The sequence below is a fragment of the Physeter macrocephalus genome, chromosome 16, assembly GCF_002837175.3.
Source record: "Physeter macrocephalus isolate SW-GA chromosome 16, ASM283717v5, whole genome shotgun sequence".
Taxonomy (NCBI): Eukaryota; Metazoa; Chordata; class Mammalia; order Artiodactyla; family Physeteridae; genus Physeter; species Physeter macrocephalus.
The window spans coordinates 32,686,844-32,705,666 of record NC_041229.1 but is presented as its reverse complement, the minus strand read 5'-3'; the positions used below and the strand labels follow the sequence as shown (position 1 = coordinate 32,705,666).

General features: G+C 37.5%; 1 protein-coding gene across 3 annotated transcripts in view; it reads left to right on the top strand.

The window, feature by feature from the left end:
• ARHGAP42 (Rho GTPase activating protein 42) overlaps positions 1 to 18,823 on the top strand; it is a 289,662-nt gene that overhangs the window by 161,882 nt on the left and 108,957 nt on the right. The window lies entirely within an intron of this gene.

The window sequence follows — 18,823 nt, the reverse complement described above, 5'->3', positions numbered from 1 at the left end:
AAGTTTGGCTGAATGAGTGTTAGTTTCACACGGGACAGTGGGGCGGGGGGATGGGGACACTTAAAACCTGCAGTTACTGAATCCCTTCTCCAGGCGGGTCCTGCCGCAGGCACAGAGGAGCCGGTCCTGCTCTGTCATTAGGCCTTGCGGATATGGGAGCGTGGACTATCTAAATCCTCACCTCCCTTTTTTTTTCTTTTCTTTTTGTTTGGATGTTTTCACAGGTCTCACTTATACCAAAGGGAAAGAATCTTCATTAAAGTCCATATTTCTTCTTCTAAAAAAAAAAAAGAAATTCCTTAGCACATAGTATGCAGTTAACATGGGCTGGTTTTATTAAATAAGAGACTTGAGAAATACTACCCATTAAAGTTAAAAGGTACATTTTCATTTCTGTGGGAAATGTTTTTAAGACTGGTTTTCATTTTCACTTAGACCTTACTGGAAATCATGTGAACATTCTTCCATGGTTTTAAAACAAAAATAAATGATATAATATTAGTCATGTAAAAATAGAACTTGATTTTCTTGACATTGATTTCTATTGAAAACTACAGTAGAACTGGATAATTCTTGTCCCTTTGTTCTGTCCGTAATAGAGTTTGGTTCTGCCTCTGAACATTTGTTAATTACATGGCAAGGCATGTTAAAAAATAGTAATTTTAGTGTACAGTACCTAAAGAAATCTGTGGCTAAGTATCACAATTAATTCCTTTTACAACCTTAAAATTTGCTTCATGTGAAAAATGGCTGCATTCTAATTTGTTGTCTCAAATATACAAATGGTTTAGGGAATCTAGAAGAATTACAGATACTTATTTCAAATTTAACAGAGTTTACCACTAAAGCGAGTTATTCATCTAATTTAATGCATAATAAATACTTTGGACTCATGATGAGAACAATCCAAAAGGGAATCTCTGGCGGTTCAGTCATTAGGACTCCGGGCTTCTACTGCAGGGGGCACTGGACCGCCAGGGAATTCCCTTTTGGATTGTTCTCATCATGAGTCCAAAGTATTTACTATCCATTAAATTAGGTGAATAACTCAGTTCAGTGACCAACATATGGTTACCATAGGAGAAGGGGGAGAGGGGTAAATTGGGAGATTGGCATTGACATATACACACTACTATATATAAAATAGATAACTAATAAGAACCTACTGTATAGCACAGGGAACTCTGTTCAATACTCTGTAATGACCTATATGGGAAAAGAATCTGAAAAAAGTGGATATATGTATATGTATAACTGATTCACTTTGCTGTACAGCAGAAAGCAACACAACATTGTAAATCAACTATACTCCAATAAAAATTAATTAAAAAAACAAAAGAAAGTGGTTTATAGGATCAGAGGATGGATTTAAATCACCTTACTTTCCTCCTGTTTTCAACAGGTCCTACAGAGAATGGTCAGGATTGGTTTTTCATATGTTGCTGATAACCACTGAGCTGAGTCTCTCTCTTAGACACATATTCTCTGGCAATGACTGTATTTGGTACTGAATTCTCTGGGCGAACTAGAAACCATTTGATAGTTGTTTTGAGACTACTTATGAATCCCTTTATTGTGCCTTCTATCAGTAGACTCTATTATGTTATATAGAGTTGTAGAATTACTGATTTTGTTATTTGATCCCATTTTTTAAGTGGGCCTCTCACTGCCGTGGCCTCTCCCGTTGCGGAGCACAGGCTCCGGACGCGCAGGCCCAGCGGCCATGGCTCACGGGCCCAGCCGCTCCGCGGCATGTGGGATCTTCCCGGACCAGGGCACGAACCCGTGTCCCCTGCATCGGCAGGCGGACTCCCAACCACTGCACCACCAGGGAAGCCCTGATCCCATTTTTAAACGATAATAGTTACGCTTTATAATAGTTAACCAGGTACTGCCCTAAGCACGTTACATGTAAACTCATTTAATCCTCACACCAACATATTAGATAAGAAAACTGCTAAAACTCATTTTGTAGATAAATAAAATGAGGTGCAGAGAAGTTAAGTAAATGGGCCAAGGTCACATGACTAGTAAGGAGTAGAGTTAGATTTTAAACAGAAATGAGATCAAGCCTATAGAGTACTTTTGTAGCACCACCACATGTTTGATGCTCAAGAATTACTAATTCCTTTTCTCTGTTCTCAGAGAAAATTGTCTGGTTAGCTCATTTAGAGAGCAAAATAATGTCTTTTAATTGTTTAGCAGCCAGTTCTGTGGAGTCATACAAACTTGAAATCAAAACCTGGCACTTAGTACTTACAGGAAATGTGAACTTGGATAATTAAATACTTTTTAAAGTTTCGCTATCAGAAAAATGGAGACAATAATAGAACCATCGTCATAGAATTAATATGATAGCATAATTGGACATTTCATATAAATTGCTTAGCATAATTTCTTCCACATAAGTACTAGGATATTAATTGCTCTTATTTTATAATTAATAATAATTACTGCTATTATATCCTTTCTGTCAGCATTAATCAACGTACTGCAGTAAAAGTAAGGTCATTGTTCATATAGGTTAGTTTGCCTTATTTTTTTTCATGGACAGAGACAAATGCAAGTTGATTGCTAAATATTTAGGTAGAGTGGTTCACGGGGCTACCAAGCAAGAGGGCCTTAGATATATATTACCTATAATTTAATAACATTGTACGGTCTATGGGGCACTATTACTTATAACAGTCTAACAAAATTGGAAGTATCGTCATTCTTCAGATGACTCTCTGAGACCCAGAAAGTTCAAGTGGCATTGCCAACAACACAGACGTGCACATGTGTTCTATCTGGGACTCAAATCCAGGCCTTCTAATACCTAATTCAGTTGTTTGGCACCTGACTCCATCATGGGAATGTAAAGCTTTTTTTTTTTTTTTATAGTTTATTGTGTATTTTCACCATCCTTTACAGCATTCTTTTGAGGCGAATATCAGCCTTAATTGACCCCATTGCCACCACTAGAAAAACAAACCAGATCACATTCCTTGGAGACAGTGAGTCAGTAGTAATCTGTATGCTTGACAGGTGGTACCATTCAATGTCTCCACATGCTCTGAAAATTCTGAGGATATCATGTTCTTATGTATATTTCAGAACCTGACAGTCATTGGAAAAGCTGAGCCTCACATAGAGTTGGACTTCTGGATAGGGATGTAACCCAAAAACCACTTTGCTGAACAATTTAATTTATATATGTTACATCAGTATGCATTAAATGTGTATTGTGTTTACATACATATGTAGATTATTATAACTTTATTAAGTGACTACTAATTGCTCAGATAAGAACATATGCTCTTATAATTTGATTACAATAAATTGTAAATAAGGTTATCACTATTCTCCTTCCTAATTATTCTTATGTTATTTATGTTAATTATTATATGCCGGAAGACCGATACTTAAGAAACATTTTAAGCTTCCCCACAAATTGTATTTTTACAGAAGACCCTTATGCTAAATTTTTAGGTCAAATATATAATTTTTTAAAATTTTCACACAGTTTACAAGTGCCATACATAAATAGGAACTGAAAAAATACAGTGGAGTCTCACTAAGGAGCATCATTGTTGAAATCAATGCCCAGAGATCTGGAGAGTGAAATCCGCTGTAGTTACGATTCTTTTCATTCTTCAGTGGTCAGCCTTCTTCAGTGAGAATCAAACCTGTTTCCTTGTTGTGAAGGTTTCTCTGTAGCAAATCCAGTTACTTAGGGTTAACCTGGTAGAGGGAGGAAACTCTAACTAATGAAAATTTTCTAGGTTTCTTGCTTCTAATAGAGACAACAGTGAGGAGTTCAAGAGTTCCACCTGCACAGAGCACATTTCCCTAGTGAGCTTTGTATCTTCTCCAGATAACAAGGTGGTTTCCTTGGTTCTGAGACTTGGTGTTTTTATTTGTAGATACATTCTTTCCTCTACTTCATCTGCTGGCTGCCCTGCTGCAGAAGAGCTTCCTACTTGAGAGTTTATGCCTCAAATCCATTTCACCATATATATGTTGGTTCTGAGCATGCTGTACATGTTGCTATTTTAACTTATACCTTTTTTGTTCAGGATTACTGCCTTCTCAGTGGTCCTTGGGATGGTTGGGAGACTATCAGTGACTTACTTTTTTTTTTTTTTTTTTCAAATTTAAGTGGTTGGAAATATTCTGAAACATTTAGGAGACTTCATATTGACTTCTGTGGAAAACTCAAACAAGAACACAATAAAACTGGAAACATTTTATTTTATGTTTACATTTTAGAATTCAGAGCAAGTTGCAGATACAGACAGAAGTCCGTTTCAAGCGTCAGGAATATGTCGGTGTATAGTAAGCACTATTTGATGTTAACTACAGAGCTCTGATAAAATGACTACCATCAGTGACCTAAGCTATCCTGTATTTGATTTTATAATGTAATAGTTGCTTGTTTGTTGTGAAAAAAAGAAAAACAGAAAAATATCAGAGTTTATTATCAGGGTGAGCTAAGAAAGAAAATGAAAGATGAGGGATTTTCCAAATCATTTTTATAGAATACTAATTTTTACACCTTATAATCTATTCTTTGGGGGTTTTGCAAATGAGTTATGCCAGCACTTGACTTTTAATGGTGCTTTATTGGTCTGTTCCTATTGCCATCACCTATATTTTATGTATATCAAATTGGAATTAAAACTTTATAATACACATTGAAGTAATTAGAAACCCTCTAAAGACTATGAATCAGTGTGTTAAATATTTAGGAAATGTATACAGATTTAAAAATTATGAAGAATCTCAGACTACTTCCCCTAAAAAATTAATTAAAACCTTTTGTTACATTGGAAATACAGAACATTTTCATGTCTAGTTCAGAAAAAAAAAAAAAATTTACTGAGTGCCAAATGTCAAAGTTACCAGGGACAGTATTTGTCAGAAAACATCTGAATTTGTTCAACATCCCTGTTAAGTTTAGGGTTTTTTTTTTAATATGACACTGTTCTGACTTACCAAACTCTTGTTTTCTATAAACAGCTTCAATTTTTCAGTGTTCTTGTTAAAAATTTGGCAGTGGAAACTGAACATGAAGCCCCAAAGAGTGTCTGCTTACTACATTTTAAAAAAGTATCAGTATTGACCGGTAAAGTTATTTACCTTTTCACTGTTCATGTCACATTGTTTATTCAGGTCAAAGTAAAATCTCAGCATCTCTTAAGCTAGAGCTCTTTGATTCCATGCTTGCCTGGTAGACTTTTTGGATTTGATGGTGAGACTTATAATATGTTTCAGTTACTTCATTCCAAAGTTATGAGGTCTTTTGGCATGTAGATTTTATCATCTAATATATTGACAGGTTCTCTACTACCTCATCCTCTTTCCAAGCTCTGAGTCATTAGAAATCTTATGAGCATGCCATCAGTCATCTTGCCTTAAGTCACTGACATGGAAACATTCAACTGCATGGTGTTGATCTGCTTTATACTAGGCATGGTGTTCAGTCTTGCGGACGCAAAAATAAAATATGATGCTTGCCTTCATGGAGTTCACAGAATAGCAGAGGAAGCCGCAGGGAAACAGATAATTAAGATGGAATGGGTTTAGTGGTATATCTGAAATATGCCTGTAGTCTTATATAAGCACAGTGGAAGAAACAATTTATTCTGCTTAACTGGGGAGGCTGGCAAATACTTCTATGAAGTTTCAACATTCAGCAGGTGCAATTTAAAGGCTGGCAGAAATTTTCCAGTCAGTGTAAGGGAAAATAGCATCCCAGGCGAAAGAAAAGTCATAGTGACATAAAAAAATTTGTGATGTGGCTTAGAAGCTTGATGTATTCTAGTGTGATTAGAGCTGTTGCGTTTAGTCTTTTTTAACAGCGACAACAAAAACATGAACCGCATTAAGAAATGCACTTTATATAACAATTCACTGAGTATATACGCTAATATACTTCTATTACTACATGTGATGTAATCTGGTATTTTCTATTGTATTCTATTCTAATCTATTTCATTAAAACAAATGCTGGTTATAACCCTTGAAATTGATTGTATAATTAACCTGTATGTCAGAACCCATAGTGTGAATAAATATTGGGCTAGAGCTTAGTGTGTGTATGCAAATGGAAGACGTGGGCAAATTAGTGAAAAATGGGGCAGTGAAATTAGTGAAAAAGACTAGTGAAAATTAGTGAAATTAGTGAAAATTTCACTAATTAGCAAATTAGTGAAAAATACCAGCTGGGACAGAATAATGGGGAGTTTTGTGCTGCACCAAGGAGTTTTTTTGGTTAATGATAATCATGATGATTATCAGGATATAATAGATATTGATCATATATGTCAGACAGTTTTCTAGGCAGCTCACATACATACTTTTTGTTTAGTCTTTACAACAACCCTATGAGTTAGGGGCTATTATTTTCACACTCTACTTACCAATGACTAAACTGAGCCACAGAGAGGGTAATCTAATTTGCCTAGGATTAGGCAGCTAGTATGTAACAAAGCAGGGATTGAACCCAGGCAGTTGGGCTCTAAAACACATGTTCCTAATCATGATACTATTCTCATGTGGCCAGTTGAGTCTTGAATCTGTATTTCAAGAAGGTCGTTTATGGGCATTGTGAATGGCTGGAATCAGAGAGACCAGGTACCAGTTTATAATCCATCAATATCTGCAGTAGAATGTTCAGGATAAATTTTGTTTTACCATCATGGGATCCAGTCATTTCTGTGTACCTGCCAGCCATACAAAACTTGGTAAATGGAAAATCACCCCAGCAGGAGGACACGAGAGTAGAAAACCTCAGGCCTGTGTAAGATCACAAAGGTCTTTGACTCTAAGCTCCCACTGATTACCCTCCAGCACATTACAAACCTCTGGAGTCCTGGTCTTTTCCAGGGAGTTCACAGAGGAGCCTCTTTGTTAACCCTTCAGTTTCTTTCCAGCACTGTCTTTCTCATTTTCTGCTCTGATTCAGCAGCTTCTGCTATTGTAATGCTTTTCTTTTAAGTCATTATAGTTCTCCAGTCTACCACATCTTTACTTTTAAAATTTACTTCTGTCCTTCCCTTTGGTTATGAGAGGCTTATCTCCCTATCTGTGAATTCTGCTGTTACCAAGTTCCTCAAGGAAGGGAGGCACAGGAGGGAATGAGCCCATTCTCCTGTGTGGTGTGTTTGCCAGTTCTTATGCACCAGCACCAGTTCAGAGCAAGTATCACAGCGAAGACCCAGGTGCCTCCATTCTCTTCTACCTCACGATGTTTTCCATCCTGAAGAATGGAAAGTGTCCTTTGTTTCCTTTCCTGAGCTGAGAAAATTAATTTTTATGCTTTATGTTTAAGGATTAGCAAACTAGGCCAAATCTGGCCCACTGTCTGCTTTTGTATAGCCCACAAACTACAAGCGGTTTTACATTTTTAAATGGCTTTTGAAAAATTAAAAGAAGGGTAATATTTTGTGATAAGTGAATATTATGTGAAATTCAGATTTTAGTGCCCATAAATAAAGTTTTATTAGAACACAGCATTGCCCATTTGTGTTTTCTATGGCACTCTCACTTTACAACAGCAGAGTTGGATAGTTGTGTCGGAGACCATGTGGCCCACAAAGCATAAAATAGTTATTATCTGGTCCCTTGTAGAAAGCAGTTTGTAATTCTTAGTCTAAGGCCTGAAACATATTTCCATTTTTTTAACCTCTGCAGTCTCTTAGGTCTTCATTCAAACAGGACCTTCTGGAGAAAACCATAATTTGAAAAGCTACATACACCCCAATGTTCATTGCAGCACTGTTTTTCAATAGCCAAGACATGGAAGCAACCTAAATGTCCATCAACAGATGAATGGATAAAGAAGATGTGGTACATATACACAAAGGAATATTATTCAGCTGTAAAAAAGAATGAGATAATGCCATTTGTAGCAACATGGATGGACCTAGAGATTATCATACTAAGTGAAGTAAATCAGATGGAGAAAGACCAATACCATATGATATCACTTATATATGGAATCTAAAAAAAGTGATACAAATGAACTCATTTACAAAACAGAAATAGACCCACAGACCTAGAAAACAAACTTATAGTAACCAAAGGGGAAAGAGTGGGGAGGGATAATTTAGGAGTTTGGGATTAACATTTATACACTACTATGTATAAAATAGATAACCAACAAGGACCTACTGTATAGTACAAGGAACTATACTCAATAATTTGTAATAAGCTATATGGGAAAATATCTGAAAAAGAATATATCTATATATATGTCTATATATATATAAACTGAAACTCTGTGCTGTACATCTGAAACTAACACAACATTGTAAATCAACTATACTTCAATAAAAAAACAAAAAAACAGGACCTTCTCTGATATCACAGAGTTAACATGAGTTTGATGATTTGGCTTCCTATGTTGGAAAACCACAGAATTTATAAAAAGATAAACTTGGGTGTGACCGTTAGCAGATTAGTGACTAAAAGTCATATTTGTACCACAAACACCAGAATTTTTATTTGAAGTGTATTTATCTTTATGGAAATCTTTTACCTTTGAAGCCAAATATATAGTCTCAGTTTATGGCTAGTGTTTGGCACACAAGCCACTTACAAGGAGAAGAAGAGTCCTTTTTACCTCTGAAGGAGAATGTATTTAAATACCTAAGAGAAGGCCAAGTCAAAACCACTTACAATTACATGGTTTTGTTTAGGTTTCAAATCACAACTTGAACTGTTAAATAGGGTGGACAACCTTCCTCCCAACAGTGTTTTTTAAGTAAAAATGTGGTAAACTTCATCATAGATTTAACCTTCTTTTGTCCATGTGCACAGTTCCTACACTATACAAAAGCAGTCGATTAAAAATGGAAAAATAGGGCTTCCCTGGTGGCGCAGTGGTTGCGCGTCCGCCTGCCGATGCAGGCGAACCGGGTTCGCGCCCGGTCTGGGAGGATCCCACATGCCGCGGAGCGGCTGGGCTCGTGAGCCATGGCCACTGAGACTGCACGTCTGGAGCCTGCGCTCCGCAACGGGAGAGGCCGCAACAGAGGGAGGCCCGCATACCACAAAAAAAAAAAAAAAAAAAAAGGAAAAATAATGGGGGGAAGATTTTGCAGATGACTCATTTAACCAAAATTATTAAAATTTGTGGATATGTTTGTATAGACTCAGCACTAGATAACAAGAAGCATGTTTTGCAACTGGACAAATATATTAAAGTAAGGTCTGCCATTTTTATTCACAGTGGTAAACAACTCCCTCTGACTTTATGAATAGATTTTGCTTTAATACAGCTTCCTACTGTTCTGCCTTTAGAGTAGATTTTGTGTCTTTTTCTTCTGTAGACAGTCGGTAATAAAATGAAGCCAAACCGAATGCTCTCCAGAGACCATGCAGCCCATGTTTGCATTGAGAGCCTGGTGATTTACTGGCTCTGAGTTGGAGAGATGACCCCTACAATTACTGTAGAAACCCAGTGAGAAGTGAAGTGAGCTCACCGTAGAAAGATTTTAAGCATTGAAAAAACTTGCCTTATTTGGTAAATGTTTTTAACTGGTCCCAGCTGGTAATGCTGGTGAGCTCATTGTGAGATGTACTGTCTCTTTAAGCCAGATTCTTGTATTTTTTATCCACTAGAATTAGAGTGTTAAATGGTATTTGTTTAGTTTTTCTTGATGTGCTGTGGACTAAATTAAATCTGAAAGAACAGTATTCTACTTTGAAAATTAAAACTCAAATACATTGACACTTTATAAATTTTCTATATGTATTTTCTGGTCTACTATGTTGTTTACCTTACTTAGGCTTTGGGGAATTTTGGCTTTAATGTTTACGTTAAAGAACAAGACTCCTTTGGGAAGCAAATTTGTGTTTACTTTTTGGCTTTACTATGCTTTACTGTGTACACTTGTGTAAGTTTACTCTGCACATTAGAATTTTAGGATGGAATCTGTTAATTGCATTTCCTTTAGTTACTCCATAGGACTTCATGTTTAGAAAACAAAGCCTGCAGCTTTGTGTGGCTTCTTAAAATTCCTGCCTCGGAATTGGTTGTATCCTGAATTTGGCTTTTCAGAGTCAGTTGTTTTAGAGGAAAAAGCACAGACTCCTGGCTCTGCCAGGAGTATGTAAACTTGATGACTTTAGGACAGTTCCTAAACATTCATGGTAATAAAAAGCGATGCCTAGGACTTCTCTGGTGGCGCAGTGGTTGAGTGTCCGCCTGCCAGTGCAGGGGACACGGGTTCGTGCCCCGGTCCGGGAAGATCCCACATGCCGTGGAGCGGCTGGGCCCGTGAGCCATGGCCACTGAGCCTGCGCGTCCGGAACCTGTGCTCCACAACAGGAGAGGCCACAACAGTGAGAGGCCCGTGTACTGCAAAAAAAACCCCAAAAAACGATGCCTATTCTTCCCAGGATTTGTGAGCATTAATGTGTGTGAAGGTGTCTAGTACAAAATTGATGCTTAATAAATGCCAATTTCCATTCATTCCATTCCAAGCAATGGACTAATTCCAGCTTTTCCTTGGCCTCATTTTAAACTGTATACTTTTAGATTGTATTTATATAATCTGGCTTATCCTCTCTGACCCATCGTCAATTTTCTATTTTGTAGCAGGAGAGAAAGGGTTCTCCATATTCTTGTCATTCAAACCACTGCCCAGCAGCATAAACTAGGACATTAATAGAAATCCACAATCTTTGGTCCCAATCCAGACTTGCTGAATTAATAGCTTCATTGTAACAAGATCTCTAGTTGACAGGGCTTCCCTGGTAGCACAGTGGTTAAGAATCCTCATGCCAATGCAGGGGACATGGGTTTGAGCCCTGGTCTGGGAGGATCCCACTTGCTGCAGATCAACTAAGCCCATGTGCCACAGCTACTGAGCCTGCGTGCCACAACTACTGAAGCCCGCACACCTAGAGCCCGTGCTCTGCAACAAGAGAAGCCACCGCAGTGAGAAGCCTGCGCACTGCAATGAAGAGTAACCTCTGCTCGCTGCAACCAGAGAAAGCCCGCGTGCAGCAACGAAGACCCAACGCAGCCAATAAATAAATAAATAAATAAATAAATAAATAACACAGATCTGAAGAGGTCCTCTCTGTGTTGGGGATTATCCCTGTGTTTTGCAGTACTTAATTGGCTTCGGAGAGATGACCCAAGAGAGAACTATGAAAGAATTATTTCTCCCTGCTTCTGTGCTTAACTGTCAGTCAGTTCTGCACATATGTGAACTTCTTTGCTTGTACCACTATCATCTTTGGCTGGATTGTAATTGTAAACTCCTTCAGAGAAGAGTTGGTTTTTTTTGTTTGCTTTTTTTTGGTTTTTTTGAAGATAGTAAGTGCTCACCAGTGTCTCTGTGGGTTTTTTCTTCCTGGGGCAGAAGATTGCAGACTTTGGTATCATCATTCCTTTTGGTCTGATTCCCATCTTCTACCCTCAGACCCCCAGTTTATCAGTACATCCTCTACTTTGTCATATTCCTGTCAGACTGAGCTGATGACATTTGGTTGGTTTTGATTTCTCTCCTCCTTCCCTGGCTGTACCCTGGAGCTTTTCCCTCCCTGCTTTTCTTTACTGTTGATAATCACCTCTTCCTCCTCTCGTCTAGCTTACTTCAGGTCTCCTTCCACTTTTACCATTTCCTCTCTGTCCTCATTATGGCTTTCAGGTGAGAAAATCATCTGGCAAAAAAGGGTTAAAATCTAAAACAAAAATCTTTTAGGCTTAAATTATAACATCGCCTCTTAGCCTGGGGTCTGTGGGCTTCAGTAGACATTGAACCCTTGTCCTGCTCAGCACACAACCTCGGAGCTGGCCTGTAATTTATCCTCCTACATGCCCACCTTCATCTCTCAAGTGAGAGCCTGGAAGACAGATTATTTATTCAGTTTGATATCTCCAGAGCCTGGCACAGAGCAACACAGTATAAATGTTGGTATTGATATATTATGCCTGTTGGCTCATTAATGGCAAAATTCTGAAGACTAATGGGCTGGATGTTGAATTTGGGAAACCATGTAAAGAAGATTGTTAATAAAAATACTTAGTAAGACCAGAGCAAGGGACAAGCTTAGTCACTGGGATCTACAGGAAGGAAGGTAGGACTCCCTGTGGGTCTTTGTGGGGTGCCTGAATAGCCCTAGAGGTGAGTGTGGTTCTCCAATTGCAGTATATTTTTAGAACGTAATATCCAGGGTAGTTTATCATGTCTGTACAATACTGAACATTTTGATGCTAATAATTTAACATTTATGACAACAATTTGTGCATGGTTTTCATCCTTAAAATTTATTGTATGAGTTATACTACTTTAGGCATAAGTAGAATGAGAATTTAGTGGCTATTTCCACTCCTGCACTCTCCCTTTCATTTTATTCACTTTGTACTATTTAGTCACACCATTATGTGTGGTCTTTCCACTATATCCTCATTATAGGATATAATGTGTAGTTAGTTGTTGAGTCCCTTGATCATAACGTAAAACCTACCAACCTGGGATTGGTATCAGTTGGTTTTCTCTAGTTACTATAAATTGCTCAAGTTATTGTTTCAGCAAAATTTATAACAACCATAGTAATTAAAACTTAAAACTTGTTTTAAAAGCAGTAAGGTTTTTGTTGGTGATAGTAGTGGTTTAAAATATGCCACATATGTCCTTTTACTCTAAATATCCCCAAATCCAATCCAAGGCTTTGGTGTGGGCTTCTTTCTCTCACTCTGTTGTATTTATTTTTAGGAGGCTAACATTTCAAAGCTAGAAATTCATCTTCATAAAAAATCCTGTAAGCCTAATGAACTCAAAAGACATTGAAAGTAATCATTTAGTATTAGCTAGCAAAGTGGTACAAAAATGTTAAATAGAAGCCAAAATGGAATCACTTGATGAAGTCACAAAAATGAAAATGAAAGTTATTGGTGAAACAAAACAGATTTAAAGCATTTTGCTTGCTATTTAATTCAGATTCTGTCCCCCTGTCCTACCTCTCTCAATTTTTGTTTTCCATTGACTTTAGTGAATTTTATTGTTCATTTTTCAGAGTATCTCCAAATCCTTTCTGGGCATTTACCTCTAGAGAACTAATAATCAGATAAAGCAATTTCTGGATTCAGGAGAAATGTGGAGTTTTCTTATGGTACAAAGGGAGCTGAATTCTGCTGCAAGGCCCCACCCCAGAAAGAATGCTAAAAGCAGTGAATTTTAAAAATGCCAGAGTAGACTGAGAGACTGGGTGGTCATATGACAGTGAAAAATAGGAAATTTTTGGATTGTGTGTCATTTGGGTGTCATCACAGATTTAAATGCAGCCAGTTCTCCCTGCCTGTTCCTCCCTGGCCACGAGCCTGAGAGCCTGAGTGTCGGTGTTACTTTACCTCAGAGTACTTTTCTTTCCTCACTGAGTATGTGGCACATACAACAGTTGCTGGATTAGATCTGGCAGCACCCAAAGATGGCCTGGTTTGGTCATAGAAAGATGAGGCAGAATTTATTAGGTAGTGGAGTTGGGATGTGGATTCAGATCGACTCAAAAACTCGGGTTCTTTGGCTGTTCCCTGTCATATAAGCTTAAGAAAAGTAAACAGCAGCTATTTTCCTTATGCCTGACAGGGCTTTGAGGCAAATTAAGTTAAACAATTCAGAGATTGGGCCTCACTGTCTCTTTTGGTGCCAGAAAGTTTAGGGAGCTAAGTGTATTGGTTATATTATCCCAAGTTGATTCCCTATAGAATCTTACAGAATCTTTCATGTCAACAGTTTCCTTAGGTTATTTATATATCACTTGCCCTGTTGCCTTAAAACTTGTGCAAAGCAAGAGTAAAATTCTATTTTTCATCGAATCAGCTTAAATCAGTCCCATTATTTTCACTGGAATATCAAATGCTTTTGTCCTACCTTCCACTTAAAAAAGACAAACCCTTTGTTTTTGAGCCTGAGTATATTTAAATTCAAAATTGGCTCTGTAAACTCCAATTCATAAAGAGTTTTTTTTTTCCCAAAACTACATTTCTATTAACTTCTTTAACACATTTTGTTGTTGACATCATATATAAGTACTTGGGTCAATTTTAATAAATAGAGTTAAAAGCGCATTGTCTAAAACTGTAATTGTCAACTTCAGATTGGATTTTTATAATTTTGTTGCCCATGAATAAATGCAACTGCAAGAATTGATAACATATTTTTAAATCGGATAAGATGACTGGAACCAAAATGAAATTATAAATGTATATAGACATAGTTCAAATTACCAAATGTAAATCCTTTTCGAATTTCTATAAAAAGAACTAATTAAGTATTTTGGGAAAATAAGTGCATTGTTCCTCTCCAATAGCTTTGTGATTTAAACAATTCTCAGTGGAGTAAGTTTAAAGCCAAGAGGACAAGTTGAGCTTTTACTTAACCTCTTTCAATGGGTGGCATCTCCTGCATGTTCCCAGATCATTAGAAGTCTGACGTCTGCATTTTTTATTCTAAGACTTTAAAGTTGGGTAACTCTGGGAAATTTAGTATCAAAGAATACATTTCATAACCATCTCTTTGTACTTCGAAGGAGTCAAATGAATTTTCTAATGTGAAATGTTTTGTGAAATCTGAAGTATTATTCAACTGTTAGTTATTATTCTTTTCTATTATAATGACCCTATTTCCAGCTTGTCCTTTTTCAAAACAAGAATTTTTCTTGTGATTTATTTTAATCCAAAAAGCATAGCTATCCTACAGGGAACAGACTTTCTTGAAAAATAGTGAGGGAAAAGGTTCCTGCAGGGGCTGACTAATCATCTGTAGGGAATATGGAATAATACATTTCTTTATACAGTTGAACTAAATGACCTCTTAGTTTTCTTCAAACTCTAGGGTTCTCTGATTGCTTAATTTTGTAAATTTTTAGAAAGATGCTTCCTTTTGCTATTCCTTGGTTTAGAAATTATCACAAGACTTTTGGAAGTAACTCTTTATTCCTTCTAATTTTTTAGTAATGATCACAAAGAATTTGCTTTTGTATCTGACCTAATTTTACACAGCACAATGAAGCCCACGTCACTGTTTGGGGGTTACATATTGTTGCAATAATTGATACATTATATTGAAAATTAATCATAGGAAATGGCTATTCATCAGTGTATCTTTTTTGGCTAGCTGACCCACCTAAAGCCAAATTAACAATAAGATTGTAATTATTTGCAAGATTGCAATAACGGGTTAACTTCTTTGAGAAGAAATAAATTACAGTGGGCAGAACACTCAATTAGGGTTTAGACTTTATGTAGGCTATCCTTGATTTAAAATGAAGGTGATTTCTTTCTGTACTTTGTTAAATTGGGTAGTTTAAAAGAAAAGCACTAATTAGAAATTAGGAGACTTGGATTTTGAGTCATAGCAGCTCCCAAGTGGGGGTCTTAACATGTAGTCCAACTACCTGTCTGCCACAGCCCTTTACAACCCCTCCACTTAGTAGTTACCGTCTTATACTCAGGCCAGTGAGGGAGAAACTCCTCTGAGGCCATTCATTTCAGCTGTTCACAGCTTTGTGCAGAAGTTCTTCCTCATTGAACATTTCATATCTGTTATGGACCCAGTCCTGTGCTGAGTACTGGACACACAATGATGAGTAAGAGATTATCCTTGTCCTTCAACTGTGCAGTCCAGGCTCTTATGAAGTTCCTCTGGATCTCCACAGCTTTCCTTCTTCAGGCTCACATAAAACTGATGGAGTCTAATTCTGTTGTCCATGATGTTGCATCAGATATTTATCCCATCAGAGATCAGATCTGTCTCCTAACCTTCATCCAAACCCCTTGAACCCTTTTGTCTTTGTTTCCTACCTTTTGAAATGAAGAGTTTAGATAATTTCTCTGGGTCTTTCTAGCTCAAAAATTCCTGCCGTTCTTATACGGTAGTTTTAACTTTTTCATTTGAAGCATTTGTCTGACTAAGATGTGAGCTGTGTTGCAGTATAATTGTGTGAAGTTAAGTGATGGACACAGAGATCCACCACCCAGATCCCCCTTTAGGTGAGGACTTGCTGACCCTGCTGTTGGAGTGCTGTAGTGAGCAGAGAGCCCGCAGCTGTCAGCTCCTTCCCAGCTGGCTCATCTCTCCTGAATCAGACCACATTCAGGCAGCCCACATCCAGTGGTTGTTAGGGGCAGGGGTGAAAATGTGCAGAAAGCTCACTTCAGGACACTTGGAACAGACGATTCGAGCTCCAGAGTGTCACACCTTGTGAGCCTCGGCCCGTGTCACTGCATCACAGTTCACATCTCTCTCTATCCAGGCATGGTTCTGGAGAACCCCATCTGACAGCAGTGTGGTTTACAAAAATGCTCTTTGTTATCCCCTCAAGCCCTGTATTTTATTTTAAAATGCTTTTTCATTTCTTTTCTTTTTTTTTTAAGCTGTTTTCAGAGCAGTAGAACCTTCCTCAGGGTGAAAAGGGTAAAGACAGAGAGACATAGAAGCATTTTAGATAAGAAGGTACATTTCACCATGGGATTTAATGGCACACCCATCATTTAGAGCTTCACTGTCTTTGACTGCCATGAAAAACAGCCTTTCCTTTTTTAATGCTTTTCCATAATTTAGCTTGACATGTATCCGCAGGCTGCAACAAACTATTTGTCCATAAATGATTATTTCAGTCTTTGTAAAGTGCCCTCAAAATGACAATTTAGACTTATATGTTAGAGAAAAGTGGGATTTTATGAAGTGTTGCATGGAGAAGAGTGGAATAGTTGACCTAAAACAAAGAGGGGAATGTTGTGAATATGTGTGGGGGGGCATGTGCAGGTTTTTGTGTAAACGTGCATATTATTTTTCCTTCCAGCTCCAACATTTTTTGGTCAGTTATTAAGATATATTTTAAATGCCTGTGGAAAAAAGTAAATTACCATTAGTTTCATGGCATTTAAAATGATTCTGTTGACCAAAAGGAACCAATTTTTTGTTTTATCATAAAAAGGTTTAAAATAATATTCCAGGTAACTTACCTTTTAGAATCATAAAAATAATTGATTCTAATATTCTTTACAGAGGAAGAAGGATTTAGTAGGGTTCTTGAAGAACATGTAACATTGTAGAATAAGCAAGAGCATATTCTCCCTGATATGAGGAAGGTTGCTGGTAAAATAACAGTGGTGATGGTCACAGTGGTGTTGGTGGTGTAGTTCAAATGTCACCTTATTTTTATAATGTATTAAAATCTGTTGGTGTGGTGTTTTCACATGTATTTTCTCACTTTTTTTTCCCAATAAGGCTTCTAGCATCACCACAGCAGAAGCCAGGCTTTTATCCTCTGGGTTCCAAAGCACTTTATCAAAATTTCTATTATGGTATTTACTATAGTAATTTCTACTTTGCATTGTGGAAATATATGTACTGAATTCTCTCCTCGACTTGAAGGTAAGATCTTCGAAATAAAGCCATGTCTTAAATAGCACAATGAGAGGACACAGTAAGGGTTAATTGAATACCTAACGAATCACTGAGGTCGTTGAATGTGTTGGACAAAATGAGGAAAGTGAAGTTCAAAGAGGTTAAGTGACTTTTCCTATCTTAGCACATTTAATAAGTAGTCTGATCTATACTCTGGCTTTCTGATTTAATCCACTGCTATTTTACTATTAGCCTATAGATGTTTAAAGATGGGAAACTTTTTTTTTTTTTTCTTTTTTCTGGAAGACAAAAGTCAGACTAGTCCTGACAAAGTTTCTACGTTCTCTTCAGTCCTCTCTCACTTCTAGCAGTACACCTTGTTAATTCATCTACACATGCTGCTTTCCTTATCTCCTTGACTTAATTCTTATCCTTCCTTGTCCATTTTTCCACGTCCTAACCATTCTTTAGAGTTCAATTTCTTGGATCTGGGTCTAGCGGCAGACAGCCAAGGCCAGCTTTTAGGACTTTAACCATAGTTGGCAGGCTAAAAGCTTGGTGTTTTCTGGCTGTCTTCTTTATCCATGCATGTATTAATGGACACTTAGGGTGCTTCCATATCTTGGCTATTGTAAGTAATGCTGCAGTGAATATTTGTGTGAATATATTTTTTTGAATTAGAGTTTTTGTTTTCTTCAGGTAAATACCCAGATGTGAAATTGCTCAATCATATGGTAGTTCTATTTTTAATTTTTGAGGAACATTCATACTGTTTTCCATAGGGGCTACACCAATTTACATTACCAACAACAATGCCATAGGCTCCCTTTTCTCCACATCCTCACCAACACTTGTTATTTGTTGTCTTCTTTTTTTTTTTTTTTTTTTTTTTGCGGTACGCGGGCCTCTCATTGTTGTGGCCTCTCCCGTTGCGGAGCACAGGCTGCGGACGCGCAGGCTCAGCAGCCATGGCTCATGGGCCTAGCCGTTCCACGGCATGTGGGGTCTTCCCAGACCGGGGCACGAACCCTTGTCCCCTGCATCGGCAGGCGGACTCTCAACCACTGCGCCACCAGGGAAGCCCTATTTGTTGTCTTTTTGAGGATAGCCATCTTAACAGGTGTGAGATGATATCTCATTGAGGTTTTGATTTGCGTTTCCCTGATGATTAGTGATGTTGAGCATCTTTTCATGTGTCTGTAGGCCATCTATATGTCTTCTTTGGAAAAATGTCTATTTAGATCTGCCCATTTTAAAGTCAGATGATTATTATTATTTTTTTTTTAATACTGAGCTGTATGAGTTCTTTTTATATTTTGGATATTGCCCCTAATCCAATAACATCATTTGCAGATATCTTCTCCCATTCAGTTGGCTGCCTTTTCATTTTGCTGATGGTTTCCTTCACTGTGAAAAAGCTACTTAGTTTGATCTAGTCCCATTTCTTTATTTTGCTCTGCCTGAGGAGACAG